Source organism: Sciurus vulgaris (genome assembly GCF_902686455.1).
Source record: "Sciurus vulgaris genome assembly, chromosome: 13".
NCBI lineage: Eukaryota > Metazoa > Chordata > Mammalia > Rodentia > Sciuridae > Sciurus > Sciurus vulgaris.
In genome coordinates, this window is record NC_136474.1 from 9,634,619 (window position 1) to 9,657,922 (window position 23,304).

General features: G+C 37.1%; 1 long non-coding RNA gene across 1 annotated transcript in view; it reads right to left on the minus strand.

Moving 5' to 3' along the window:
* Positions 1–743: 743 nt before the first annotated feature.
* The window catches only part of LOC306643036, a 514,834-nt gene continuing 492,273 nt past the window's right edge, over positions 744–23,304 (minus strand). The window contains exon 3 of the long non-coding RNA XR_013758804.1: positions 744–1,049. This is a non-coding gene — a long non-coding RNA (uncharacterized lncRNA). The remainder of the gene's footprint in view (positions 1,050–23,304) is intronic.

A 23,304-nucleotide genomic window follows, 5' to 3' on the forward strand; every position in this document is an offset into this window, starting at 1 on the left:
GCCAGAATTAAGGACAGGCAGTTAATGTAGAAATAAGGGATTGGGTCAAATCGAGGAAATGAAGGCCATGAAAGACATCTGTCTCTGGAAGTTGGAGAATGCCCCTGGGAGAACGGAATGTCAATGATCTCTGGAGCCCATTCACTATCAAATCTACCTGCCTTTATCAAGGACTGCAAGCAAGGAGCTGCTAATTAATGTCCCCTGGGCCTTTGCCTGGCTGAATCACTTTGGCCCTCCCCATGCCCCATCTGCTTCTCACTTTATGCATCTCACCTGCAAAACCAGGTCTAGTAGGCAGGAAGAAGAGGTAAAGGGGGAGAGAATTTGAGAACAAAAGAGACCTTAAACTATAAAAGATGTAGGATGTGCTCACTTCTTGGTACTTTAGAACACCAGCCATGGCCCCCTTCTCCCTCCTGGTAGAAGTTGATTATTACTGCTTTTAAATAAAACCTGCTTAGTATGCTTGCCTTGGTGTGCTTCTCTAGTGTTCAAACTTCAACATTAGAGTGAGCAGAACTCATCACTGGTAAATGGCGATATCAATACTGTAAGGGGAAAAATACAATTCAACTTAGGGCCCATGGCAGCAATTCCAGCCGCCGCTGTGCACTCCTCCTGCACTGCTCTGCTCCCTTGTCTCAGTTGTGGCTTGCCAATAGCACCCAGAAAAATGCACCTCAGACACAAGGTCTCACGCAAGAGACTTTATTATGTGGACGACTAACATGTAAGCTCAGGGTGAAAACAAAGGAAAAAAGAGAAAGATGGTGTGTGGCTTCTCCCAGATATTGGAATCTCACGGGCTGGAAGGAACCAATAGTGGAGGAGAATACTTGCAAGCTGACTGATGAACCATAGCTATTTAGCATGTTAGGATGTAACGTGGGAAGCAGGAAAATGGCAACAAAGTAAGCCAGAAATTCCTGTAACATAAGAGGCGGGCAGAGCGCAGATTGACAGGTGGTGGGGAGGCCGGAAATTCCTGTAATGGAAGAAGCGGGCGGATCGCAGATTTACAAGCGGTTGGGAGGCGGGCAAAATGGCTGTACCCAATGGGAGGGGGGCAGCTTTATACATTACATTCCACCATTTCTTTTTTAATAAGAAAATCTTGCTCTCCAGTTCTTTTTGAAGACTTCTCTCTCCTTCCTGCCTAGATGACGGGGTTGGTTTTGCAGGTGAGATGTAAAACGTTCATTCTCCTCCCAGACTTCCAATGGCACATGATTTCATGGACTTCATTTCCTCTATTTCAGTGATCCCCTATTTCTACTCTAACTGCCTGTCACCAATTCTGACTTCATTTATTCCTCTAATACTAGGAACTCCTTCACTGCTGTAGGGAAAAGGGGTGATTACCGATTTGGCTTCTTCGAGCTGGAAGTGGGCAGCATGAGGCAAGCAGTTTGGAGTTCCCTTTTTAGAAATAGGGTACTGAGGGGTCGAAGGTAGAAGTCCGGTTGGGGAAGAGCAGGCTGTAAAGGCATCTGGAGATGGGTGCTTCTATGAGAGAAGAACAAAAATACATGAGTACTGAAATGAGATTGATACAATATAAATGTTGCAGAATCTGAAACATGCTAATGCATATTATAAAGATTACAGAAGTCAATAATTCCTCACCAGAGGTTGGAAGAACTGAGAAGTTGTTCCAAAAACAAGGCCTAGCAAAGGCTGGAGAGGACAGGCCTTTATTTGGGGACTTTAACATTGTCTAGGTTATCAGGAATGTAAACACAACATTTAGTAGAGATACTAGCAAACATAGATTAAGCCTACCTGTGTCTGTAGGCCTTAAACTGACTAAAACCTTCTGATTCTTGCAGTTTCTCTTGATAGTTATTATTATTTTTAAATGCCCAAGAATGACTTTGTTTTGGTTTTAACTGCTTTGCTAGGTTTTTAAGATCGAGCTGGTCAAAGTGACATGTTCCTGTCTGTTAAAGAGTCAGCTGAGTTTCCACAGGGGTCACTCATAGAGAACTTAAGAGCGGCTTCTTAGCTCCATTAGTGCCATTTGGTTAGGCAGGGTCTTCTCGATGAAGTGGCTCCCCTTGGAAGCATTAGGGATGTCTCCCCTTTTCCATGACCCTCCTCTGCAGCAGGTGCACTGAGTGGCTTTTTCTCTAGTGGCCTCATCATTCTCCTTGGTCAGGAGGTTGTGTGACCCAGAGTTGCAAAGCTCCTTGGAGAAGTCCTCTTGTTCCCTGGGTTCAGGCTGACTTTGAGGGCAAGACACAAATATGGACTTTTCTTGATCTCTGTATTTAATCTCAATCTCTAAATTTGATCTTAACCATCAAGCAAGTCAGTCTCACCAGTCATAAAGTAAGAGCACTGGGCTTTAGCTTTAATGTCTATAACTTTACATTTATTTACCCTCTTTTATCTAATTGAGGTTTATATTATCTGTTCTATAGGTGAACACTTACTATTCCAAGTCAATTTATGATGTTCGCTCTTGAAGCAGTACTTCTGCAAAATACTGATCAGTCAAAAATTAGAGTTTACAAGGAAAATACAAAATGGAATCATCAACAGTAAAACATTCAGTTTGTTCAATATCTATCTTGAATTTTGGCTGAGTACCCATTTGAGATCACAGTACAACAAATATCAGACTTTTGAATACAACATTAAATGAGTTAAAATCAGGCTTACTTTGGAGCCATTGTAATGTATTCACGGGGTGGTGAGGCAGAGCCTTATCTCAGGTAACGTGGGGCTTTTCAGTGAGGGGCAAAGGAGTATTAGAAAATAAAGGGTTATAAACACAGATATTGAAGATTAAGCTGAGATCAGGTGGAGCTCTGTTCTCTGATGGAAATACGGATCTATAGAGTTATGTCAGCAATCTTTATATGTGTGCAATGTTAGATTCTAAAGTTACTGTAAGGTGGGTAGGAACCAGAGAAGGGAGCTGATGAAACACTGGTTATCTAGCATAAGAATTCCTTCCTGCCCAAAAGCTGTGTGCCTGAATTAATGTACTGCCACAGCAGTTAGGCATCTTGTGCCCTAGCACAGGAGCACACCAGGGCACCAGGGATGCCACAGCCATGAGGTTATCAGAGACCCAAATTTCAGTCACTATTGTCCCATTTGTGCTACTGCACATTACACACTTTTTTAAATGTTATTTTACATATACCCTATTGATGACAGGTACTATAATAGAACACTAATTGGTAGGTTTACCATTACAAACAAGTTTAATTTGGAAAACAGCAGCTTTATAGATTTTCTGCTTTAAAGGCTTGTACACCTGGAAAATATGAACACATTTAATATACAATGAACAATGTTTGTTTTATTGTAAACAAATGGGATACATGTTGTTTCTCTGTTTCTACATGGCGTAAAGGCATACCATTTGTGTAATCATAAATTTACATAGGGTAATGTCGTTTGATTCATTCTGTTATTTTTTCCATTCTCCCCAACCGCCCCACCCCACTTTTCCCTCTATAAAGTCCTTCCTTCCTCCATTCTTGCCCCCCTCCCTAACCCTAACACTAACCCCCCTCCCTCCCACCATTATGTGTCCTCATCCACTTATTAGCGATATCATTTGACCTTTGTTTTTTTGAGATTGGCTTATCTCACTTAGAATGATATTCTCCAATTTCATCCATTTGCCTGTAAAAGCCATAATTATACCATTCTTTGTGGCTGAGTAATATTGCATGATATATATATATATATATATATATATATATATATCTCACAGTTTCTTTATCTATTCATCAATAGAAGGACATCTAGGTTGGTTCCACAATCTGGGTATTGTGAATTGAGCAGCTATGGACATTGATGTGGCTGTATCTCTGTAGTATGCTGATTTTAAGTCCTTTGGGTACAGGCCAAGGAGTGGGATAGCTGGGTCAAATTGTGGTTCCATTCCAAGTTTTCTAAGGAATCTCCACACTGCTTTCCAGAGTGGCTTCACTAATTTGCAGCCCCACCAGGAATGTATGAGTGTACCATTCTCCCCACATCCTCACACACCTGTTATTGGTTGTATTCTTGATAATAGCCATTCTAAGTGGGGTGAAATGAAATCTTAGGGTGGTTTTGATTTGCATTTCTCTTATTACTAGAGATGTTGAACATTTTTTCATATATTTGATGATTGCTTGTAGATCTTCTTCTGTGAAGTGTCTGTTCATTTCTTTAACCCATTTGTTGATTGGATTATTTGTATTCTTGGTGTAGAGTTTTTTGAGTTCTTTATAGATTATGGAGATTAGTGCTCTATCTGAAGTATGATTGGCAAAGATTTTCTCCCACTCTGTAGAATCTCACTTCGCATTGCTGATAGTTTCCATTGCTGAGAGAAAGCTTTTTAGTTTGAATCTATACCAGTTATTGATTCTTGCTTTTATTGCTTGAGCTATGGGAGTCCTGTTGAGGAAATCTGGTCCTAAGCCGACATGTTGAAGATCTGGACCTACTTTTTCTTCTATAATCTGCAGGGTCTCTGGTCTGATTCTGAGGTCCTTAATGCATTTTGAGTTTAGTTTCGTGCATGGTGAGAGATATGGGTTTAGTTTCATTCTGTTGCATATGGATTTCCAATTCTCCTAGCACCATTTGTTGAAGAGGCTATCTTTTCTCCATTGCATATTTTTGGCACCTTTGTCTAGTATGAGAAAATTGTATTTATTTGGGTTTGTTTCCATTTCCTCTATTCTGTACAATTGATCTACCTGTCTATTTTGGTACCAATTCCATGCCATTTTTGTTACTATTGCTTTGTAGTAGAGTTGAAGATCTGGTATTGTGATACCCCCTGCTTCACTCTTTCTGCTAAGGATTGCTTTAGCTATTCTGGGTTTCTTATTCTCCCAGATGAATTTCATAATTGCTTGCTCTATTTCTGGAAGGTACATCATTGGGATTTTAATTGGAACTGCATTGAATCTGTATAGCACTTTTGGTAGTATGGCCATTTTCACAATATTAATTCTGCCTATCCAAGACCATGGGAGATCTTTCCATCTTCTAAGGTTTTCTTTAATTTCTTTCTTTAGCATTCGGTAGTTCTCATTGTAGACGTCTTTCATCTCTTTTGTGAGATTCATTCCCAAGTATTTTATTTTTTTCGAGGCTACTGTGAATGGGGTAGTTTTCCTAATTATTCTTTCCAAAGATTCATCACTTATGTATAAAAATGCATTAGATATGTGCAGTGATCTTATATGTCACTACTTTACTGAATTCAATTATGAGTTCTAAAAGTTCTCTGGTGCAATTTCCTGGTTCCTCTAAGAATATAATCATATCTTCAGCAAATAGGGATAGTTTGAGTTCTTCTTTTCCTATTCATATCCCTTTAATTTCTTTGGTCTGTCTAATTGCTCTGGCTAGAGTTTCAAGGAGATATTGAATAGAAGTGGTAAAAAAGGGCAGGCCTGCCTTGTTCCAATTTTTAGCAGGAATGCTTTCAGTTTTTCACCATTTAGAATGATATTAGCCATGGGCTTAGCAGAGATGGCCTTTAAAATGTTAAGGAATGATCCCATTATCCCTAATTTTTTCTAGTGTTTTGAGCATGAAGGTGTGCTGTATTTTATCAAATGCTTTTTCTGCATCTATTGAAATAATCATGTGATTCTTTACTTTAAGTCTATTGATATGGTGAATTACACTTATTGATTTCTGGATGTGGAACCAACCTTGCATCCCTGGGAGAAACACACTTGACCATGGTACACTATCTTTTAAATATCTTTTTGTATGGTATTTGCTAATACTTTGTTGAGAATTTTTGCGTCAATAGTCTTTAAGGATATTGGTCTGAAATTTTCTTTCCTCCAAGTGTCTCTGGTTTATGTATCAGGGTAATATTGGCTTCATAAAATGAGTTTGGGAGGGTTCCCTTCTCTTCTATTTTATGGAATACTTTGAGGAGTACTGGAATGAGCTCTTCTTTAAAAGTTTTGTGGAACTCGGCTGAGAACCCATCTGGACCTGAACTTTTCTTTATTGGTAGGCTTTTGATGTATTCTTCTATTTCATTACTTGAAATTGGTCTATTTAAATTGTGTATATCCTCCTCCTTCAGTTCAGGCAATTCATATGACTCTAGAAACCTGTCGATATCTTCAAAATTTTCTATTTGGTTCGAGTATAGATTTTCAAAAGAGCTTCTAATTATGTTTTGTATTTCTATTGTGTCTGTTGTGATATTACCTTGTTCATTCCGAATTTCAGTGATTTGTGTTTTCTCTCATATTCTCTTTGTTAATGTGGCTAAAGGTTTATCAATTTTGTTTATTTTTTCAAAGAACCAAGTATTTGTCAATTTTTTGTATTGTTTCTCTTGTTTCTATTTCATTGATTTAAGCTCTGAGTTTAACTATTTCCTGTCTTCAACTACTTTTGGTGTTGGTCTGTTCTTTTTCTAGGGCTTTGAGCTGTAGTGTTAGGTCATTTATTTGTTGAGTTTTACTTCGTTTATTGAATGAGCTCCATGAAATAAATTTTCCTCTAAGTACCGCTTTCATAGTGTCCCAGAGATTTTGATATGATATTTCTTTGTTCTCATTTACCTCTAAGAATTTTTAATTTCCTTCCTAATATCTTCTGATATCCATTCATCATATAATAGCATATTTATTCTCCAGGTGTTGGAGTAGTTTCTGTTTTCTACTCTTTCATTTATTTCTAACTTCAATCCATTATGATCTGATAGAATACAAGGTAATATCTCTATCTTCTTTATTTGCTAACATTAGCTTTGTGGAATAATATATGGTCTATTTTAGAGAAGGATCCATGTGCTGCTGAGAAGAAAGTGTATTTGCACTTGGTTGGATGTTATATTCTATAAATATCCATTAGGTCTAAATTTTTGATTTTGTTATTGAGATCTGTGGTTTCTTTGTTCAATTTTTGTTTGGAAGATCTGTCCAGTGGTAAGAGAAGAGTGTCAAAATCACCTAGTATGATTGTATTATGGTCTATTTGGTTTCTGAAATTGAGAAGGATTTGTTTGACATACATGGATGAGACACTGTTTGGGGCATAGATGTTTATGATTGTTATGTCTTGCTGATTTATGTTTCCCTTGTGGGAAAAACCTCACCTGGCAGGGAAGACTCACCCAGTGGGGAGGTCTCACTGGTCAGTTCCCCTCCTAGAGGTTCCCCTCAATCTACAACTACCGCCTGGGATGGGCTGCCTTCCTCTGCAATGTTCCCAGGGGCTGAGACCTGCCTACTGTGCCTGGGCCCCTCACCCTTCACAGACGAGTCTCCTTAGGCTGCCTCTCCTCAAAGAATCTGCCCACAGTCCTGGATCCTTCACTGTACCCCTCAGATTGTCTCTGGCTCTTCCACCAAGAAGCCTCCTAGGTCCTGGGGCCCTGCTCTGCACCTAATCGCCTGGCTATGAGGCCCATCCTCTGAGCAGCCACCTGGAGCTCTGTGCAGTCACTCTGAGTCCCAACAACCTGCTGCACGTCTCTTCCTCTGGGCAGCCACCCAGGGTTCTGGTGTGGTTGCTAGGAGTCCAAGCAACTCACTGTGTGCCTCCTCCTCCTGCCAACCACCCATAGCCCTGGGCAATCACTCTGAGTCCAAGTGACATGCTGTGCTGCTCCTCCTCCTCTGGACAGCCCCAGGTGTTCAGGAGCACTCGCTCTGAATCCAAGCGACCTACTGCATGCCTCCTCTTCCAGGCAGCCCCCCGGAGCTCTGGTGCGTCCACTCTGAGACGAAGCAACTCACTGCACTCTTCCTCCAGGCAGCCCCCTGGTGTTCAGGAGCGGTTGCTCTGCATCCAAACAGCTCGCCATGCAGCTCCTCCTCTGGGCAGCCCCCCTTGGTGTTCCAGAGTGGTTGCTCTGAGTAAAAACAGCTTGCTGCACAGCTCCTTCTCTGGGCAGCCACCTGGAGCCCCAGTGGTTGCTCCGAGTCCAAGCGCTGTGCTGAGCAGCCTCCTCTATGATGCTTTCAGTTGTCTGAGTTCACTGCTCCAGCAGGGGGAGGGGTGTCTCATTGGGCCACTCCTCTTCACAAAGTTCCCTGTGTTCCAGGACTACTGCCCCATATAGGATGCCTCCCCAATGGGAGAGACTCACCTGGTGACTTTGAGTTGGTCCCAAATCTCTCAATATCTCCTCTTTTGAATCCTGAGTCCTGGAGCAACATGAAATGCAGCCACCCTCTAGTCCACCATCTTGAAATCACCCCACAAATAATGTTTTTAAGTATGTTACTGCATGGAATAACTTTATAAATTTTTTAGTTGTCTCTGACAAACACATATGAATAATCCCATACATGTCATCTCTAATTCACTCATCTTATTGTAGAAATACCAAGATATCAGACAAGTGTACCAACAGTATTTGCTGTCTTCTGTTGAAGAAAATTCCTAGAAAAATTGATGTTAGAAGACATTTTATAAACTTTAATATTTTATTAATGTGACCACCTAGAGACTTGTGAGTTAATTTTAAGGACATTTTACTTCTATTAGTATACCTAATTTAAATTGAACCTCTTTAAATCAAATGAATTAAATATATTTCAATCCATTTTTAAAATTTTAATTTTTATGCATGCTTATATTTAACACAAAAGCATAGGCCTTGTAATATTTATCTCAAATTGCAATATAATGGATGTTCAAAAATAACTCTAGAGTTGGATAAAAAGAACTGATTAAAAATCATTAACCTAGGTATGTAGGATCAAAATTGTGAGCTCAAATATGCAGCATTTAAGAAAAGAAAAAGTCCTAGAAAAAAAATGATAATGGTTATTAATTAAAGCATGAGAAAATGCAAAGGAGAGAAAAGTTAAAAGGGAGAAAAGTATTCTGAGTTGTAGCCCAGGAGAAATGTAAAATGGACAATTTTTTTCTTGGGTTTGAAACTGCTCTCCCACTGCACCTTTCTTCATTCACATTTCAATGTAACCCTCGACTGAGATCTGAACCTGAAAGGGGCTAATATGTTCTAGCAGAAACTTGATGCTTAGGTCCTTTTAATTTAGGTTTGGAGGGTTTGAGCCTTCAGGGAGAACAGAGAAACAAGAAAGAAAAATTTGAAAATAAGGAATAAGCCAAGAGAACGGGTTCAGGTTTTTGAGGAGAGCAGAGATTAGGTTTAGCACAAAAGAAAGGAAAAACAGAAGGGAAAAAGTATCTTTCCATTCACCAGGTCGCCCACATATGTACTTGATTATAACTAGTATAATTATGCATATAATTATACCTAGTATAAAGCTAGAATTTAGGGAGTCATAAATAGACCATTCTGATTTAAACTATCTAAAGGACAGTTTAGCTCTAATTCAGGGAACAGGTGAAGGTGTTTGAGTTTGTTTAATAAACATCTAAGGGGCAAGTTTGCTGGGGTGGAAGTCCTAGATCCCATGGCAAAGACTGAGAGACGCCTATGTTAGTGATCAGGCATCCCATGACCAAGTGTTAGGCAATGAGGGGATAGTACACAACTCTGGTCATCACACAGTACCATTGTCTTCCAGGCAATAGCTGAGAGAGTTTGAGGACCTGGCCAGGATTTCGAGTGAGACGAGAAAAATAAAATGAGCTTCAAACCCTGAGAGAGAATCTCAGCACCATAAAATCAGGAATCCACCTGGCAAATAAGACCACAATAGGGACCAACCGTAACTTTGAAAGTCATGGATGGAGGTACCCCCACACCTTGGCAGTCTTGAGAGCCCCGGATATTCAACGGCTGTTTCTCAGATCAGCTGAGATGTGTTTAAGTGGTCTAGGGCACCTGCCTAAGGGGAATTTACCAATTTGGAGTCCAGTGTTGCATGCAGAAAACTGGGAGTCCAGGTAAATGGGAGGTGAGCCTGTATCCGTGGGCACTGGGGCATTTGGATGGGATTCCACTTGCTTAGTTAGTGGAAGGACCCATAATGGGTTTCGGCACCACATCTGTCTCTGGAAGTTGGAGAATGCCCCTGGGAGAACGGAATGTCAATGATCTCTGGAGCCCATTCACTATCAAATCTACCTGCCTTTATCAAGGACTGCAAGCAAGGAGCTGCTAATTAATGTCCCCTGGGCCTTTGCCTGGCTGAATCACTTTGGCCCTCCCCATGCCCCATCTGCTTCTCACTTTATACATCTCACCTGCAAAACCAGGCCTAGTAGGCAGGAAGAAGAGGTAAAGGGGGAGAGAATTTGAGAACAAAAGAGACCTTAAACTATAAAAGATGTAGGGTGTGCTCACTTCTTGGTACTTTAGAACACCAGCCATGGCCCCCTTCTCCCTCCTGGTAGAATTTGATTATTACTGCTTTTAAATAAAACCTGCTTAATATGCTTGCCTTGGTGTGCTTCTCTAGTGTTCAAACTTCAACATTAGAGTGAGCAGAACTCATCACTGGTAAATGGCGATATCAATACTGTAAGGGGAAAAATACAACTCAGCTTGGGACCCGTGGTGGCAGTTCTAGCCACTGCTGCGCACTCCCTTTGTGCTGCTCTCTTCACTTCTCAGTTGCAGATTGCCATTAGTTCCCAGAAAAATGCACCACAGACAGAAGGTCTCACGCAAGAGACTTTATTATGGGGATGACTAACATGTCCGCTCAGGGTGAAAAGAAAGGAAAAAAGAGAAAGATGGTGTGTGGTTTCTCCCAGATATTGGAATCTCATGGGCTGGAAGGAACCAATAGTGGAGGAGAATACTTGCAAGCTGACTGATGAACCCATAGCTATTTAGCATGTTAAGATGTAAGGCGGGAAGCAGAAAAATGGCAACAATGTAAGCTGGAAATTCCTGTAACATAAGAGGCGGGCAGAGCGCAGATTGACAGGTGGTGGGGAGGCCAGAAATTCCTGTAATGAAAGAGGCGGGAGGAGCGCAGATTGACAAGTGGTTGGGAGGCAGGCAAAATGGCTGTACTTGATGGGAGGAGGGCAGCTGTATACAAATACTATTTCAGATTGAGAGTTAAAATTTGAAGAAATACACTGTGACCCCTGTTCTGCTCATTTTACTATAAAGATTTATTGGAATACTTGTTTTTTAGCACTTGTGAGATAGACATTCTACCTTTACATCCATAACTGTTCATGATTTTTCTCTCCCAAACCCATAATAAAAATAATTATGTCAGAAATTCTTGTATCTTGGGGCAGCCCAAAACAGAAGTCTTAAGACCAAAAAGTGACTTCCATCAATTTGGTACATAGGGATCACAATTTGAGGTCATTTTGCAGGTGTGCAGGAATTCATAACATAAGTAAGCTGAGAAATGTACTCTTTCCCTTCTCAGATTCTAGTACTTCTGCTTTAAGCTATATCGTTTTGACAAGTTAATCTCTCTATTGATTCATTTATTTATGCAAATAATATTTCAGAATTAAACTAAATAACATTGTAGACCTTTACACAATGGCACCTAGTAGGTTTTCAGTAAATACCAGCTATCAATTTTAGTTGAGAACGGAAAATATTGTTACACTTGCTAAAATCAATTGTCCTGACATCAGGAATGGGTATGCTTTACACTTTTTGATGTAAAGAAAGACTATTGAAATGACTGTTTCTAGGTCAATAAATATTCAAGTTTGCACATGATATCTAATTCAGAGACCTGACTAAAATGTAAATATAAGGAAAGAGTTTCCAAAACAAAGGAATTTTAGTTTTTCTTCTGTTACTAAGATTTCATCAAGAAGTAAAATTTTTGTCTATCTCATTCTCTTCTAAGTATTTAAGTTTCTGACTCATAATGAGAATTAAAGCTGCCCGTAAAATAAATTACCTGTATTAATGGCATGATGGAAATTCAGTAGAAATTTTCAAAAAACAGTTTTAGTGATGATTTTTCAAAAGGCAGCTACCATTGATGTTCACAGAGATGAAAGATGATTTTGTCAACTGTATCCCTCCTGTTTTTGTCTTTGCTAGCTTAGTTTAAACTCTACTTTAGGCCATGGGTTTTCAGAATTTTGCCAGAATATAGGAAGGAAAAGTTAATAAAATAATAAAAAGTAAAATTTAAAATAACCTACACTTGTAAATATTAGAATATCTCACAACCATTAAGCTAAAAATGATATGATAAAATTTATTTATCATGGTAAATGATGTGATAAAATTCTCTAAGCTGAAGATATTGTAGAATGTCTACTTTAATATATATTTGTAAACAATTTAATATAACTTTATAATTCCAACCACTTAAGACTTTAGAAAGTAAGGAAGTAGGAAATAACTTATGAATTTTCATAACCATAATAAACTTAAGGTAAGTGTTTGATCCAAATGTATCTCATACAGAAGAATAAAATAATTATGCTAAAAAATTAAAAACAAAACTTCTATAAACAGAGGCATGAGGTTGAAATATTTCCCCAAATATTTCAAAGGTCTTCTTGGGCCTCAGTATTCAACCATGTTACAACATACTCTTCTAGACACTGAAGATGAACACCAGAGACATTCTCTGATCATGGTTATTTGCGAATGTACTATTATAACAAATCCAGAGGTTTTATATAAAATTTAATAAATAAAATATCAATGATTTTGTTTGGATTTTATATTTCTAGAAATAATAACTTAAATATAAAAATAAAAAAGAGAAAAAACTAATGGATATGGGAACAGCAAGCTCTGTGGATGAAATGGGAGAAGGCAACATCAATTCTATAATATTTTTTGTCTTGGGCCTGCCCACAGTTAACTGCATGGCCACTTCTAGGTATGACGTGCTACAGGAAAATACTTTTGCTGTATTTGCCTGGCTTTGCCACTGCAATAATGTTTATGAAAAAAGGACAGATTCAGTCAAAAATTTTGTTGCTATAATTTTTGAAACATTTTATTCTGATTTTGTTTCAACACCTTTGAAACATACCTAACAAAAATACTCATGCACCTCTTTTTTCACCAATAGACCTTTGGATTAAAATTCATGAAATTCATGTGCCAATATTAGAAACACTTCAGTCACTTATTTTGTTTTCAACAGTGATTTTAAAAGGTTTTAAAGTACCACACCAATTTGTCTGAAGGATAATTTTAGAAATATGGATATCAAATAGAATGGTAGGATCTAAGAATCTGCCTCCTCAGCATCCCTTTCCTAATGGATTCTTGCTTGTCTTATACATTTAGATATTAGACCTCACATTTTTTAAAACTTACTAAGGCAGACCTTCACTGAGGCAAATTTCATAATATTTTGATTAAGTTTGAATAATTAGTTTATACTATTTGTATTTTTAACCAAATGGGTTTTCATATACAAATAAAATGAATATTACAAAATATTCAGTTTTCTAAATTGTCTCCAGATTTGATTTGATATCTATGAAATGTGTCAATGAACATCAAATTTAGATTTTGGTTTGTAACTAGTTTTTCAAGTCACATTACTAGACTTGAGACTGTGGAGAATGTACTGTATTTATTTTGGACTGTTCAGTTCAGGGTGAGTATGCCATGTCTCACACCTGTAATTTTCAGCAGCTCTGCATCAACTCAAGTTTTCATTTTGTAGTTAAAGTGTAAGTCTTCATCACATGCTCTTCAGATTTTTATTTTTCTTTACTTTCCCACCTGGGAAAAATCCTGAAGTCATATAATTATAATCCAAAGAGTTATTCTTCTAACAAAGGAGAGGGTAGCCACAAATCTCTATAGCCCCATCAGGTAACAAGTACAACCTCAATGCTGTTATAATATTCCAGAAAAAAATTCTTTTGTTGCAGCAGCTCAGCCTTTAAATGCTGTTGGAATGTGATGTGATTCATTTGTACCTTCATTGACTCATGCTGCAGGGACAGTGTCCTAGTGGGCTCCACTAGTACATGTGTCCTAGTGGGCTCCATCAATATCCTTGGGCTGTCATGAAAAAGCCACAGATGGGGTGAAAGAGAAATTTATTTGTGCCAATTCCAGAGTCTCTATATCAAGATGTCTCTAGGAATGGTTTCCTTTGAGGTCCACACTTTGACATTTATATTGCCATCTTTTGACTCTGCTTGCATGACATTTTTTTCCTATTCTTCTGTATCCTTATTTCTGCTTTTTAAAAGGAGAAAAAATTAATTGGGTTAGGCTTTATACCAATTAGCTGGATTAACATTAACCATGACTTTAAGAACCATATATTGAACTGGGGATATAGCTCATCTGGTAGAGTATTTGCCTCACATGTACAAGGCCCTAGATTCAATCTCCAGCACCACATAAAATTAAAAAAATAATAAAAAGAAACCACATATTTAAATGAAGTCAAAATCTGAGGCACCAGGTACATTAACATGTGAGACTTGGATGAGGATACAAATGATCTAGTAATATATACAGTGGACTGCTGAAAACAGACTCCCAGGAAAGGGAATACTGAATGAAGGAATGTGAACATGCAACATTTTAACTGATACAGGCAGATGGCATCATAGATGGTCTGCTGAAGTTTAATTGGCACAAGAGATCTCTGATTGTAGCAGCTTCTCTCAGCCAGGATTCTCTTGGTTTTGACTTTTAAAAAGTTATTTTTCTTGGTGAATCTCTTATCCATGAGGTAAATAAGATCACATGGTTCCATTTTTTTTTTAAATTTCCAACTGACAAACTGAGTTAATTCTCAGTTGACTTATCAGCCATATAAATTATTTTCTTCCCTCAGTCCTACTCAGATTTTGGGCCACATATTGTGCTTTCTTGAACAAAGTAGTCTTGAAGCATTTTCACTAATGTAGAACTGTGGCGGGCGAGACCTGGGGCCCAGGGTTATGCCACGTGAATCTAAAGATGGTGACTGGCAGAGAGCAAACGGTGTTCTGATTATGCCTGGAGAAAGGCAGGAAGCATTTACAATTGGCTGTATGTTAATCAGTTCAGCCACCTAGCGCATGGACAGATATACTTTACATGTATGCTTGAGCTAGTGATCGCTTGACCTTTAACAGGATTGGATGGACATATCTGGTTACAATTGCTTATGCATGAGACTGCTAATATATTGAGGGTGTTATCTGAATAAACGGGAAGCTGCTTCATGAACTTCTGAAGAGTATGTGTCTTTTGTCCCGCTGGTCGGGCCATAAGAGCAAGAAGCGTAGTGAGCAGCTTGAAGCAACCCGGGCTAAGAAGCGGCGGTATTCAGTATAGAACCTGGATTGTCCTGTTACTGAAGACTTTCCTTAACATGAATGAAGGACAAAAAAAATAGTCTCTCAATTCAAATGGACCTCCTGGGATGTTTTTGTTAGACTCTCTCTTTAAAATGGAGAAGAGATATTATTTCTTTAGACAAATATCCCCTATATCAAGAGTAAACCAGACTTGGAGAATCTTAGAAGAAATTTCATACAGTTCTGTCCTGGGCAGTTGCCAGTCTGATATATAATGCTGAGAAGCCATTTGCTATTTAGAAGCCAGTGTTTTCACATCTCTACAATTGAATGTTTTTAGAGGATTCATTTGGATCAAGGCTTCATGGAAGAATTGATATAAGTTGCTCCCACAACTGTTAAAACACCTTTAGTTACTGTGTAGATAGTGCTTAACCATTTTCTGACATATTGTGATGGTCTGACAGAACTGGCTTCATGAGAATGTTATAGGCCAGACTATAAAGGAAATGACTAATCAGATTCCATTTTGCTCTGAGACTCCATGTTATGTAGAAAATAAGCTTCTCCCATGGGAACACCCTGCCTCTGCACCCATTATCAGTTACTTAGTGTGACATGTTTAACAATACAGAACGATAATTCCTATATAAAGAAAAAATGCTCTCTTTTGATTCCTATTGCTCCTAAACAATGTGCCATGTGAACAGTGATTGTGTGGATGTTAGTAACCTTTCTTTAGTTTGTACCTAGGTAAGGATCATTTTGACCCACTTCCCCCCTCTGTCAATGATCTCATGATGCTAATGTGTAATTTTGAATCATAGCAACAGACACTTATGATTAATGTTATTTTTGGTATAAGAACCCCTACAACCCTGTGGTTGGGGCTGTTCTCCCAATAGCCATTTTTTGGGGGCATTGTGTGAGACAGTCAGTTGGCTTAATAAAGACTCTCAAATTTGGACTTCTCAGTGGTGATTGGTCTGTTCTTCAGTTGCGCCCCATAACAATATCACCCTTTTTTTTTCAAAATTTTATAATCTTTTCATCAGGGTCACTCATGTCATCCACATGCCCAGACACAATATGCCAGCTCTTGCTTGTCTGAAATCCAGATACCATTTCTTTGATATTTTATGGTACTTCCAATAATTGTATGTCCCTCCTTGACTTCCTTTTGCTCTATGCCCTCAATAAAAATACTTCTGCTGCATGACATTACTCTATAGTGCATCCCCCCTTTGTTTTAAAAACATAAGACTTGGTTGTCTTTTACATTACTCTAACACAGCTTGTTTTATAATTAATAAATCCTGATTTAACCTCCCACATATTTAACATCAACCAATATTTTGATATGTAATGAGGTGTTGATATAAATTTTAGCTGGTGTTTGCCCTTGAGGTAAACTGAATCAGGATTATCTGGATTCTGGAATGGGAACCCCAAGATGATACAGTTATATGACAATGTTCTCTTTGTGTTGTGCTATGTAATACACAGGAGAGGATTTTATATACATATATCACACATCCCACTTTTTTGAACTTTTGTCATCTTTCAAGTCTGATAAGAATAAGAAATATTGCAAGATTTTTTTGATCTGGTGGAGCTATTTTGGCTTGGAATCAGATAGAGCTTATCCCAAGTCCCAGTGAACCTACATATTAATTGTGGGAATACATCTACAGGAGAAAACATATATTACATGTTGGCCAATAGATCTAACCTCAAATTGCCAAATAAGTTTTCATTTTATGTATTTAAGCAGCACAATCGAATCAGAGCTGTGGAAGATTGCAGGCTATGTGTGCAAAATCCCTAGGCATCTTTGTTTTTTTCTGCTGTATGATGTCTACAATTTGAAAAATCTGTGGCCAGTATGAAGTGAGAAACAATGATCTACTTTTGGACACTTCCTGGTTGGAACTTCCTGCTTCTGCTCAGGGTATTGTTTCTTATAATTTTGGGCCTGAGAGGAAATATTATTAGGGAACTCTATCCCATAACACTAGCATATAAAGTGATAGACCAGGCCCTTTAAATTCCTGACATCAGGGGACCCATATCCCTCAAACCTGGCATGTGGCTACGGTAAAATGAAATATGCAGGAGAGAGAGTCAAACTTGAGAGTGTAGTTCCAAAAGCATATGCTCTTCATGGGTAGCATTTTATAAATAACATAAAGGTAACATTCTCAAAAGGCTGTGTTATGTTATTAATATCAATTCCAACTGTTTCTTTTTATGCTATCAATATGAGTATTAGAGATATTTAAATAACCCTTGCACCTCAGGCATTGTTTTCATTGAGTATTGTTGCCTTAAGGGGTTGTTCCATTCAAAGTTTAGTCTGTCTCCTAACAAGAACAGAGAGCAGAATACTTAAATAACACTTTATATTAATTGCCATTGTATTATTTTTATTCATAAATAATATACTGGTGTATATAATCCATAAACTGAAATGGCAATGTGCACCAGCTTAACTGCAAATGTTCTGCTGGTTGGACTAGATCCAACTTCTGGAAGAAAATATTGTCTTAAAATAGTAGCAGAGTGAGGCTCTGGGGTGCAATTCCCAGAACTGAAAAGAAGAGAAAAAAAAAATACTGCAACCAAGGACCTACCATTCTGTTTTTATTCTTGTGCATTGGCTCAATTTACTGTCATTCATATGGAAAGCTCCCTGGTCACATACCCTAGAGGTATGGTCTGAAGCCCTGTCCAATCAGGAGCAGTTAAAAGTGTCCAATCCTGTGTGCTGACAGAGAATTGGGGGTGGGCTTCTGTTGCTGTCTTCGTTTCTCCTGAGTCCACCATATTGGCCATTCAGCTCTAGGCTTCACTCTCCTGATTAGGAACCCCAGGTTGCTCTGCTAAACAGGGGATGAAGTTCCCTAGGGAGAAGGACTGGCTCCTGAATATCCAGAAATGGTGAGTGGGCAGTGGCATCACGAGCCTGGGGAGGGAGGCTGTTGGAATGGTGGTAAGGACTGTGGCAGAAAACCAGACCTGGCAGACTGGGACTCTCCGCATTCTCTGGAGTCTGCAGGCCTGAGCCCTCCTGTGGGGCACTGCACCCTCCATCCTACTGGCCATCCAGGTGGAGAACATATCAGTGGCAGAGACCTCTCACTTCCTTCCTTATACTTGCAGAACATCGTCAAATACTATCTCACAGGTGTTTCCTTGTGGTCCAGCATTTTCCCAAATGTTGGTGCTTGACAGCAGTGTCCATTATTGTAATTGATTCTCCACATTCCATTTTCCTGCAGGAGAGCAGTTGTGGTCTGTAGGGACCACGTTTCCTTCTGAGCTAGCTAATTTTCATTTTTCCTTTCATTTTGCTTTCCTTTCTTTTTTTCTTTTCTTTTTCTTTCTTTCTTTTTGTGTGTGTGTGTGTTGCTGGAAGTTTATCCCCAGGATACTTTACTACTGAGATATATCTCTAGTAATTTTTATTTCTTATTTTGATACAGGGTCTAGCTTATTTGCTGAGATTGTCTTGTTATAGTTTGATTTATCTATACATTTCCATTGCAATTAAGTGTATGATTTTTACATACATATGGATCCATATATGGAATTAGTTTTTATATGGTTCCTTGTTGGTTATTGTATTAGTGTAGTTTCACAACATACATGAATATCAGGTAATGAGAAGTACTCCTTTTGCTCTTATAATTGAAAAATTTACTGGCTAAATTTATATATTATTTTGTGGATGAATTTTAGAAGTTTATGTTTTCTTATCTTATTAAAAGTACAGCATGTTGATTTTTTTATTATTGCACTATAGTTATACATAATATTTGGGTTCATTTTTACATAATCATATAAGCATGGAATTTAGTTTGCTTCACTTCATTACACAGTAGTTTCTCTTTCCCTCTCCTCCTACCTTCTTCTCTCTTCCATTTATTTATACTTTATACATTGCTGCTTTATAGATACATGTCAAAGTAGAATTTAATGTGATATATTCATATAGGCGTATATAGCACTTTTACTAGGTATATTGTAGGTAAATTTAGGGGAAAATTGTCTTTGTTGTAATGATGAGTTTTATCATCTACACATGGGATATGTAAGTGAGTGTTTTGTGTGCTTCTGCTGATACTTATTTTCTCATAAGTTCTACATATTTTATTTCTAAACATATATACATGTGAAATATCACATGCATATTGCACACAAATAAAACAACATGGTGTTTTATACTATGCCTTAAACTGAATATACTATAACTAAAAATTTGAATGGCTCCTAGAAATCATTTTTCCCACAAATAATTATTTATCTCTTCCAAATTTTAAATTCACTTGAATCATGCCCCTGGCATTGTATGGTTGGTGTTTCAATGAGTACTGTTGTATTCTTAACTGTTATCATGATCACATATGCTGTAATTTTAGGAAGTCTGAAAGTGAGCATCATATATCTTCAATAGCAAGAATTTCTAAAAATAATAATAAACTTCTTGAGTTTATGAATATTCCTGTGCTTTACATCATCAATATTATTTTGCCTGTGATGGAATTTTATATTTCTCTAAATATTTTCAATAATCTTTTAGATTTAGATTTTTTTATGGTTATTAAAGACTTAGATATAGATATCCCCTCTATTAATTGGCAGTTCAAGGTATTTGCCTGCATTTCTTTTGTGGTTTCTGGCTTCAAGGTTAAAAAAAGTATCTAAAAAGGCAGATAGAATTGGATTTCAAGGAAAAAAAAAGGTTTTGCATTTAAGTTTTAAAAATTAACTTTTTTATTCCCCTGAGTTTGTATTGTAGATATCTTGTATGGTTTGTATTTGGAGGTTATTTCAAATGAAATTCCAAGGCTTATCTTTTGAAATTCTAACAGAAAATATAAATAAGAAAAATCTCACTTCCCTATTGCTGCAGGAAAATAAATATATTTCCTCAACATCATTTGTTAAGTAAATTATTGAATGACACAGACACAAAAACATCCACTACTTCCTTGATTTTTTTTTTAATGTTTCTGACAGTGAATCATGCATTGTCTTATCTGGAATTTGGACTTCAATACAAAAATCATATAGAATAAGATTTGGCATTATAAAAAATATGCATTATACTCTATTGTTTTCTCAATGATATGTTGTAGTCATAGCAATAAATGGACATTTATTTTTAGAAATAGTTACATATATTTTCTTTAAAATTTATAAACCTTTTAGATTTATTTCTCTTCTGAGTCATACTCCAACTCTGCACCTGTGATGTGCTTTTTTGCACTCTGCAATCTCCACACACTTACCTCATAAGGAATCTAGGTTGATAGCTCAGTTTTTGAAGAGTTACTTAACATGAAAGTAAGAAAAAACATTTGCACTTGTCTTGGGGTGTCTTCTCTACATAGAGAAAAATATTTAATCTTGAAAATGGAGTGAAAATATTTCTTCAGACACATTCCTCTACATCAGGAGCAAATCAGGCTTTGAGGAGCTTTGAAGGGATTTCATATTGTTCTGTCTCTGGGAAGTTCTCTTTGTGCAACTGAGTTGCAATTTAATATCCAGAAACCTGTGTTTACTCATCTCTATAATGAGAAATAATTTTAGAGAACACAAATGGAAAATGCTCTTCATGGAGGCTAGTAATACATGTATGTGCTGTGACTATGACTGACAAACCACCTGGAAAACACTGCAGATACTAATTGTTTAACCATTATCTGCCACTCACCTGAATTTTCTTTCCAAAGTTTGTAATAACCTTTCACTGTTGGCACCAATGTCATCCACAGTCCCAGGATAAAAGGTTTTATCTTTCTTGTCTGAATTCCAATTTCCAATTCACTGGTGGTTCAAGGTGGAACAACTAATTGTGTTTCCTTGCACTGCTTTTACTTTGTGTCCCCAATAAAAGGGTTGTCTGCCCCATGCCTCTATCAACTATGTTTAGAAAATGAAATGCTCCCAACGCCTGGAGGTTTAGGATGTAGTCCACTGAATGGAAAAAAAAAATGAATTTCAGACAAATTCCTTACAGAAAGAATTACTTAGTCCTGGAGATATTAGTGAGGAAAGCTGAGGAAGAGGGCTCATAAAGTGCTTTACTTCCACTTGGGCTGCCAGTCATGGACTGTATTTCCCTTATTAACTCTTTGGTGCTGGATACGTAGAAACTCAACTGTTAACAACAGCCTTTTGCAGATTATGTTGGCAAATGTCTTTTAGGGAAAGTTGGGACCCTTGAGTTTTATATCCTCTTCTTCCCTAGTCCCATGAAATAAAACCCATGGTTCTTGCATTTTCCTGGAAAACCACTCCTTTTCTCTGATCTTTATACTCATGTATATCTAGTCTCTTTCTCTGTGTACACCAGTTAAATTAAAATTGAAACTACAGGAAATTTAGAATTAAATGTGCTCTATTTATGACCCTAACTGTCTTCCTCTACTCAGGATGACAGTGAATTTAAGTATCCTGTCCATGTTATAAGATCATTGCTCAAGGAATGCTAATGTCCTAGTATAAACCAACATTTTCGACTCATCTGATGATAGATTTTTTGTTTTATATGACTCTAATTAATTTATAAATTTAAGAAAGATTCAAAACAGGAGTAAATATTGATTTGGTGTATCCACGAGTGATCAAGAGTCAGGAGGTTCATATTTTGTTATATTTTTATAATTATTCCTCTTAATATCTGTTTCCTAGTGGGGGATGCTGGTGTATTATTCCAGTACTGCACACATTCTGCACATGATCCCAACCAGTGGTCTGGGCCTCTAGTTCTAATACCTGCATTTTGGTTGGATTGTATCATTCATTCTCCTTAAATAATTTTCTTGATATGATTGTATTTTATAGGCTTTTTATTGCACTTAACAATAAAAACAATATTTAGATACATATGGATTTACCTATCTATTTTTCTCTATTGTGATTTCTTGATCTTTATATTACCATAATATTATAATTTTATAACATTATATTAGTATCAGGTAATGTTAGCTGGTACTTTGATTTTATATTTCATGGAGTTCTTTGTGAATATATATATAGACTTCCTGGAGAATTTTGGATGTTTTTGCATTGTTCCCATCTTTAATTTCATTGAGGTATTATTATAGTTGACTTGGAGAAAATGGTCTTACTTATGATAGTTTTACCATCTATATATAAGGTGAGCAATTGGTTCTTTGATGTACTTCTGTATATTTTTATTTTCTCAAATTCTGCACGTTTTTAAATATGCTTACATATGAAATAAAATATTCATGTGATGTCTTTATAAAATATACATGGATTATTTTAGTATTTGTTAAACTGAATATGACAAAAAATGTGTCTATCTTCAAGTACCATTATTTTTCACAGTTTATTATTTATTTCTTCCTAAATATACCTCCCATTTAACCATGCTCCTGGATTTCATCTCAGGAGAAATATGGTTATGTCTTCATATGTCCATGTGTTGTAATTTCAGTCTCTGTTTCTGGTGGTGATATATCATGTATGTTTGATTAAAAAAAATTCTTCACATGGAGAATAGCAGTTTAAACTATATCTTCCCTTTATGAGAATGTCTTTCTTCCACATGTTCATCAATACTGTTTAACTTTGTTTATATGATGTGATTTTATTTTACATTACCTAATTTCTAAGGATGTTTCATTTTTCATGATTATACAGCACTTATATATGGCCTATTTAAAGTGACTACTCAAGCCTCTTGCCTTCTTTTCTTTTGGCAGTCTGTATGTTTCTTCTTATAAGTGTTTGAGTACTTAGGAGGCAATTAAGTCATTTGTCCTTGCAGCATTTCATGGAATCATTTGATAAATGGAATTTTTACTTCAATATTGTATAATTTATGAATTTAAAAATATTATTTTGTGTAATTTTGAAAAGAAAAAACTTTTTTGTTGTTCTTTTTCCCTTTTATGATATTGGGGATTGAAGCTGGTACACTATTACTGAATTATAGCCTCAGCTCTTTATTAAATTTTATTTTCAGACACACTTTGCTAAGTTTCTTGGGTTGGCAATAGACTTGTGATCCTCCTGCCTTAGCCTCTAGAGTACTGGATATTTCAGTTGCACACCGCCATATGCATCCTCTCTCACTTTCTTATGTCAACTTTTGGATGCTTTATAATTTCTTTTATATTTCACTTTTCATAATTCTTATATTTAGTATGTGAAAATGGGTTATGTGGT